The sequence below is a fragment of the Hylaeus volcanicus genome, chromosome 1, assembly GCF_026283585.1.
Source record: "Hylaeus volcanicus isolate JK05 chromosome 1, UHH_iyHylVolc1.0_haploid, whole genome shotgun sequence".
Lineage (NCBI taxonomy): Eukaryota > Metazoa > Arthropoda > Insecta > Hymenoptera > Colletidae > Hylaeus > Hylaeus volcanicus.
In genome coordinates this window covers 34,261,100-34,270,172 of record NC_071976.1, presented here as the reverse complement: position 1 = coordinate 34,270,172, position 9,073 = coordinate 34,261,100, and positions in this window count along the sequence as shown.

Genomic DNA, 9,073 nt, shown 5'->3' with positions numbered 1-9,073 from the left:
GGTGCAAAAGAAAAGTCGACGAGGCTGTAACGTCGTTAGTTTTCTGTTCGTCGTGCACGCTCCCATCGAGTCCCAGGCGACAACCCCTAGCAGTGCATGGGGTCCCATTCTGTCTAATGAGGCTCGACACCCGCCTACCCTACTACCTTCCATGATACTCCGCACCATAAACTCCGATGTTCAAATGTTCAACTCGCATACACGTAGCCGGGATCGAGTTGCACTCGTATTTTCGCCTATACCGCCTCTTTCTCTGCTCCTCTATCCTGCACCGTTGCTCTCTGCGCGTCTATGTTCCCTCCTCGTTCTTCTCGGAGTTACCACAAACCATCCCCTAAACCGTTTCACGGGTACGGATGCATATTACGAGCCCATAAATGGATTAATGGCATGCCGAACGATTAGTTACGGCATCGGTTCCTCTCTCCCGTGGGACACTGCTTGAAAGACGTGTCTGAGACGGTAGGGATGACAAGATTGCAATTAAAAACACCGTACAGGGTGCAATATAACTTTAGGAACGTGCCTTCGACGTTGTTCTGATAAAGATTTTTTTATATTAGGGGCCCTGAACAAACATTTTACAAACTTCGACATTTTTAATAAAATTAAGAACTATTTAATCAATGTCAGTGGGACGATGTGCTCGATACATGCATAATATTTTATGTAGGTAATTATATAATTAATTGTACATATATTTTAAGTTTAAGGGTTTTATTTGGTTAGAAATCGAAGGAGGGTAAAGATTTATAGATTTAGAGAGGGTAAAGGGGGCAAACATTTGATTAAGCACAAAATAAAATGCATGCAATTATATTAAAAACAATATTGAAAATTTGGAATACTTGTATTTTCCAAGAGCTCTTCTATATTTTAATGCGACCACTTCGGAGCAACATTATACGGTATCGTTACGCTTAATTTACCAGTGAAATAATAAAACGACGGAAAATAAAATATTCCGTCTCGAGTGCTATTCTCATTAACCAAGGTGATCGCGGTCCCAGCACGTTTAATTGCTCGTACGCCGACATCATTGCGTCATACACGCTTTCCTCTGTTTGTAACGATCGTATTGCGTGTATTTGCGCTATTACATCAATATTCAATAACATAGCAATTAGCAGGAATGCGTTCTGTAGGATTACGAATAAATCGCAATTTATGAAGGATTATTGAATTGCCTTCGTTGCAAAGTCAATGACGTTAGAGTAAAGTCGTATGGAATTCAGGATTATCCGATCGATACATTCGACGTCTCATTATGTAGCTGTTTTCATCATCTACATTTCATCTGCTTCGAGCATCGATATTGCTGCATTAGTTTAAAATTTATAAGAAAAAAAAACGATAAAAATCACGATTTGTTCGGATTAAATTGTTTATAACAAGAAAACGGAACAGAGTTGGGAGTGAAAAACGTATACCTATTAATCTACTCATCCCCTTTTATGTAATTGCACAATCGGTTTGCTGTTAGTATTTTTCTCACGAAAACGCTGTTTTAATTCTCTACCGATCGGCCTATAAAGTATGGAAGACAAGGCAGAAACTTGGCGAACCCCCATAGCAATATTGTGTACATCGGTATGGGAGTTTTCTGGTATGGTGTCGAGGGTTCGCGTCCTGACAGTGATCGAGAACCGCGATGCTATCTTCGCGGCTCGATAACGACCAGCGGAAGTATCGCTTTAATCACTATATCCGAGAACCCCGTTCCCTCGACACGCCATTGGATACCAGATCGTTTCTCATGTACCCCCGATGAAGCCCTAGTTACGCAATTACAAGAAAATATTATTGCATACTTGGCAAATTCTTAAGGGGCTGACATGTCAGCCTAGACGGCCAAAATCAACGTCATTCTTCAGAATTTTTATTCCACAGACTATTTGTTTCGTCGAAATGGGCGTGTGCACATTATAAACCTACGTATATTTAGGTATACGCTTTTTCTTTGTTTTTAATTAAATAATCTTAAAATTAAGCGAGAGGCAACCATTAGCGCGGAACTTGTCGCCAAAAACACTCTCGGTGGTGAGCGATATATTTTAGATTTTATGTATTTATGATGCAAACTAATGTAACAAAATACATGCTTAACATAACTGAAAGCTAAATAATTACTAGATAATTAATAATTGATAATAATTAATAGATTCGAATCCGACGGAAGATCCTGGTATTATTGGATTTCATCCGAGAATAATGATCAACCAGGTGGTATAAAAGAAACTATGAAGTTTGAGGTGGTTCGATTATGTGTTGGGGTTGCTTTACTTACAAAGGTGTTGGTCCCTTAGGTCGAATCGAAGGTATAATGCGCAAAGAGCATTACTTGAACATTCTACAAAGTAATTTACCTTCCGTAGTTAATTCTATTGAACCACGAGGAACGCGAAGTAGTATTTCAACAAGACGGGGATCCTAAACACGCTGCAGAAATAGTTAAAACCTGGCTAGAAAATGAAAATGTTTCTGTGACGAAGTGGCCAGCACAAAGTCCGGATACGAATCCGATTTGTGGTCCATTTTGAAAAAAAGGCTGGCAAAATATAATGATTCACTTTCGGGTGTTCATGAATCGTGGGAAAGAACACAACAGGAATGGTACAATATTAAACCACAAATAATCAGAAATTTAGTTGACGGTATGCCTCGTAGATTAGAAGCATTAAGAAAAAGTAAAGGAAAGCGGAGGAAATACTAGGTTGAAACCTTAATTCGTCGCGTATAATTAAAGTGCAAAACTGTAAATATGGTTTGAGATCTCTATTTTTCGAAAATGTTCTGCACAATATGAATATTAATGAGAATAAACCATTACACTAATCCGTATCGATCGCTCGACAAATTAGTCGTATTTTCGCCTTTTACATAAAATCAGCGGAGTGTGTTTACACTTTTGCTCGTCACTGCATATGTAAAATGTCGGTACGTTTAGTGTTGACGCGAAGAGATCGGTTCTGTATCGGCGATTCATGGAAAAGGGTTAAGCTTGGATGCAAAAAATGGAATACAAACGCGTGTTAATTTCGTAGAACGAAGGAAGGTAGGAGGGAGCACACGAAAGGGAAGGAGAAATACGAGGCGGAGGAGGCACCATAAGGTCTGGAAGGCCCCTTATGGTATCGATCTGTCCCCACCTCGGCGATACCGCGCACCGTGGCACACCATGTACCCCCATGGAACACTGTATTGTTCCCACTCGGTCGCTCACTCGTCCGTGATGGTGTGGGTGTACGTGTTTGTCCTCTGTATTTAAGCGACCCCCGGACGCGTGTGCGCGCACACGTTCAATCCACCTCGTCGAGTGTGTTGGTTGCGTACGTATTAACGCAATGCATTTATTTCCATAGGTGGAGACCATGGACCTCCTCACACCTGCCTTCGACGACATCGTTGCGTCACGAACAACGCACCACCCGTCCTCGCCACGATAACCGCATACTGGCTTCGCGTATACCATACCGTTGGATCAAAGTGCGTTTGATTTCTCCGAGAATCCTTCTTTCATCGTATTGCTCGTAAAAACGTATTCGCTACTGCATCTCTCAACAGACGAGGATATTAAAATGTGGCCAATTTTGGGGCAGCTAAGGCACCTCTAGAGCGGTGCACAGAAGTGTGCAAGGAAGCACGCTTTTAAAAGTGAATATTTTATTACGGTCAAATTAAGGGAGCAAAGAATCAAAGAACGAACGAGTAACGTCGCTACGTAATCGTTCACTTTTCAAGGCGATTGCGGAAAAACGAAAGAGTGTCGATGCTCGTCGATCCCCGACGCCGAACGATACATTTTCAACTTCAAGACTCCAAACAAATGTAAACACTCGATTTTATCCTGTACATGTTTTTGTTTGTTTGGAATATCGAAGTAGAAAATTTTAGTTGATATTTTAGTCACCGATCGACTCGAGAGAATAACTGAGAAGCCGAATCGTGTGGCTGCGGTACAGCAAATATCCCGAGAGCGATGTCACGCTGCAACTCCAGCGGTAACTAGTAGATGCGATGCATGCATTGCAGCAAGAGGTCATCATTTTGAACAGTGTTTGGAATGAATAAGTGATAACGGAATAAACAAGTGTAGATAAAGGAGAGAAAGGACGAGAACTCTTTGGTTCACGTTTTCGCAATTTTCTCCAAAACGGAGCAAAAACAAGCAAATCACCTAACGTTTTCTTTTTCTTAGTTTTTCCGGTCCCCTATACGCTCCTAAAGTTTAGACATTTAAATTCGGGACACCCTGTGTAATAATACTAACGACGCGTGTAAAATTTCAAATTAAAATCTCAAATTTCAAATGAAAATATATTCGGGAAGAGCGATCTCTTTCGAATAAAAAAATAAAAAAAAAAAAATAAAACGGAGGTCAATAGGACGAACAGTTCCAGAGAAAAGAATTCAAAAATGTAAAACCCATTTTCACGAGAACGGGCAAAAATCGTAATATTCGAAGGTTTGTATTAGGTTGTCCCAAAAGTTTCTTTCGCTTTATTAATAAGTGATACACGGACAATGAGCAATCGAAACGAGCAAAATGATGACTTAAACCTCCCCTAATTTCATTTAAACTACGATATATCTCATTTGGAACAGAATCCGAGACATCGAGCAAAACAAGTGATCGATTTGGCGTGGAATGACCCGAAAGGAACTTTTGAGGTTTTTGGATATCTAATACAAAAGGGACGCTCGCAAAGTCAGGGGCATAGAGGGAGAAAAAGAAGGATGAAAACGATCACAAGTGAAACGGGATGGAAAACGATAAATAAAGGCGGTAGCTGGAAGGTAGGAGAGCATAATTACTACACGCAATCCTTTTACTTTGATCTCGTAATTATTCACACCACGGTGTGTTGACTAATTGAACCAAACACAGAGAAGAGACGTTGTTTCCATGATCGAGAACCGTAAGGACTGACTTTTAGGAATAATGTTGCGTCAAGGATCCGTTAGTCGTGTTCTGGGTAGCTCCCCTCCGACGTGGACATATGGTATTCCACTTTTCATAGCGCCGTACTCATGAGAAATAGAGGGAGACGTTCGGAAAGTCGGGATACCGAGGAGGGACCAGGAGGATCGCGAGTGGAAGAAGATGGAAAACGATAAGAGAAGGTGGCAGGGAAGGATAAGAAGCTTGGTCAACGCTGAAGGACGCGGAGGAACGAGATAGCCGAGGAGAGGCGAGAGGAGAGTCCGTGAGAAAGATTAATATCTCTATCAGAGAAGTTCAGCAGAGCGGACCATTTATCTACCAACGAGCCTACAACACGCCTCGCTCGATCCAACCTTCTCCGCCTCTTCTTCTTCGGTCCTTTCTCAACAAATCTTGCGAAGAGTTCGCCCTTTGAAGGAGTTTATTTAACCCTCGGCCCTAGCCAACGGTAGAAAAGCAAATCCATGGCGCGGTGATACAAAAAGAAGGGCGAAACTGGTGTCTCGTGAACGAACCCCGATGTCCACGTCGAGAGATGGTGATTCGCAAACCGGATGTAACCGAGGAAATTCAATTTGGCGCGAGTTGGGAACAGCGGGGAGGTTCCTAATGAATTCCAAGTGATCCCGACTACCCGGTACAATTTTGATAGAACTGATTTCGAAACGCTTCATGGCGCAAGGGTTTATCCCCCTCGTGTTGTTGCTTTAAGGAGGTACTCTAGTCTAGAACTTGCAAAAAATCAATGATCTGCAAGTTCGAGACTAGAATACCCCCAGATAGAAAGCCGAACGACAAGGTCTAACCAGTCAACGATGGTTTTAAACACCACTGACAATCTCAAACGAGCACAATTAGTAACTATTAGCGAATCCTATTAAGCGTAGTCGGAGTGAGTAAATTAAACTCTATCTCTAGCTTAACTAGCCTTTGTTATCAAAGCAGTCTACGATTATGACACGACACACGCAATGTCCCGCGCAGTGATCCCACGAACCGTGCTACCTGCACCCCGCTGAGATACTCGGAAATGCAAAACATCGGCAGTAAATTGTATCGTGCGAAATTACATCAATTTCGAGTCAGTCGCCGACGCTGAAATTGCGTTGATAATCAGCGCGACAAATACTTTTCATTCTCGCGTTTTAGAATCCCTAAAAGCGTGCAAATGAATCCTATCACGCGAGAAAAATCATACGCGTGTCGACAAAATAGTCTATCCACAGATTAGAACCCACATTACGTTGACCTTGATTAATGTAGAAACTTCGATTATTGTCAAAGTTTTTTAGTACCGATTTCTTGAAATGATAAAGATTCTGTCATATGTGCACATAGAATATGTACTTCGATACAAATTTCAAATACAAAGATTTTTAAGAAAATTGGTATACAGGCGTTTCTGAGGTCGCTGGTTCTAAGTCTGAATTAAACATTTGGAAATTCAAAATGATCGATCCAATATGGCGGCATAGAAAATTTATTCTGTAAAATGTGTTTCAATATTTACCATTTTCTGAATTCAATATTCATAGCGTTCTTACACAGGGTGTCCCAAAAATGTTGTAACACCCTGAAAGGGGTGGATCGTGAGGACTCGAAATTTGAAAATTCAAAATGGTCGATCCAATATGGCGGCATAAAATGCGAAATGTGTCTGGATTTGCTTGAATCTTGGTATGCGGAGTTATCTCGGGTCGCTGAATCTAAATCTCAGGTAAAAATTTGGAAATTCAAAATGGTCGATCCAATATGGCGGCATAAAATGCAAAATGTGTCTGGATTTGCTTGAATCTTGGTATGCAGAATTATCTCGGGTCGCTGAATCTAAATCTGAAGTCAAAATTTGGAAATTCAAAATGGTCGATCCAATATGGCGGCATAAAATGCGAAATGTGACTGTATTTGCTTGAATCTTGGTATGCGGGATTATCTCGGGTCGCTGAATCTAACTCTGAAGTCAAAATTTGGATATTCAAAATGGTCGATCCAATATGGCGGCATAAAATGCAAAAAGAGACTGGATTTGCTTGAATCTTGGTATGGAGGTGTTTTTAGAGGCGCTAATTATCTCTTTTGTTAAATTTGAAAGAAAAAAGTAACCTTAATAATTCTTTATTTGACATAGCTACTATTACAAATGGAATGGTATTATTTTTATTTTCAAATAACCGTATTGAAAATAAGGGTTTCGAAATAAATGATCTAAGACAACTATTTCTTACTTGAATTCCAATTAAAATTTTTCACAGGTCTCTTGTCAATGAATATTAAATATCTACGCTTGTAGGACTAACTGTTCTTTCTTTTGCCATAAATAAACCATTAAAAAGCATTGAACGAGAAAGAAAATTTCGTGGAGTCCAGTGTCCCTGTTTACTTGGACCAGTCGAAAGACGCGCGACGGTGATCTCGAAACGTGAGGCGCACTTTCCTCGTTGCGAGGACATTTCTCAGGCGAGATAGCGCGGAAACGCACGGTGTGTTACACGGTATACGAAGCGTGTATGTACATTTGTACGGATGTCTTTATCGCTTTATGAGCCCCATAAAGTGGCGTTGTCGGACGTACTGGTCTTGTATCTCCAACCGTGAAGCGCCGACCGTGAAAAGAGAGCGAGAAGGAGGTACTTTCTGACCATTGTTTATGCGTCTTATTATGTACGTGTACCGGTTGTGGTCGATCCACGACTCTTAATGCGTGTACTGTACAGTACATAGAACGCGTGACACCGAGGAAAGAAACGAGAGACGTGATTTATGAAGGTGCGCGCGACGAAAAGGTTTGATAACGAGAGCGATTTAAGTCGATACCGGTTCTCCTCGCTTTTCTGCCGAGTTCCCGAGGGAGTGTACCAACGACAGACCCTGATATGGCCAATCATAACGAACCTTCGATCAAGATCGACGTGTTTCATCAACTATACCACGACGAAGATACGAACTGCACCGAGTATTACAAATACTAACGTAAATTGGAGTGCCACTGTGAAGTTAGCACCTCATTTTCAAAAAACCAAATTTTCATTTAAAAAATTTTTCAGTTTACGGCTAAATGCCGCAAGAATGGGTTCCATTGGCACCCCAACAAGTTCTATCGAAAGTTCTTATGGCATTTTGCCGTAAACTCAATAATAAACGAGCTGTTAGCAGTTGAAATTTTTTAGCCAGGTTCCGATTCAGAAGACAAATTTTTTGAAAATTACAGAAATCAAATTACGGTTATATCTGCTCTCTAAAGTCAACACGCAACACAGTAAATCTGAAAAATAGAATAATCGACTTTCGTTCCTGAAGATAGCAACGCGGATGAAAGAAAAGAAATGTAAATAGAAGTACTTCATTATTTCCAAGGGAGTTTCACGCGTGAAATTGCAAAGTGCGATACAGTATGAGTAACGGTACTCGTACTTTACAAGATTCGCGATATAGATGACTAAAGGTTATGATGATTTATCTGGAAATCTTCGCGACCAGTGCCCTCCCTCCCCCCCCCCCCCTCCCCCCTTCGGGACCGTATTCATTGTTCCGGGCCTATATTCTAGCTTATCTTTTCAATATCCGTAAAAATTACGACTGTTGGACGCCTAAACGGCATAATGGAGAGTGCACAGAAACTGTCGTGCTAACGATCCATACCGCTGATACTGGCGGAACATGGCCAATAACATCGTTAGACCAGTCAGCTTGGTAAAATGGCGCTGAGTTATGCTCAAGAGCGTGCAGATTCAAGTTTTCTATCTTTGATCGTGCCGTGGTTTCGTTACACAAACGTGGGATTTATGCTTGGACGGTATCGTATAGGATGGTAGCGATGGGAACGATACAGAATCAATGATATCCTATCGGTACGCTAGCTCGTGAATTATCATTTGGTATCGAACGGTGTCAAACGTCTGAGCAATCGCGTGTGTGTGTGTGTCGGAACGTTTCGAGCCCTTTTCTACCAATGCAGAACAAACGAATGGGTAAACAAAGCTAGAATTTTATTTTATTTATAGATTTTGGTAATTCAAATTAGAAAATTTATTCTATAAAATCTGTTTCAATATTTACCATTTTCTGAATTCAATATTCACAGCGTTTTTACACAGGGTGTCCCAAAAATGTTGTAACACCTTGAAAGGG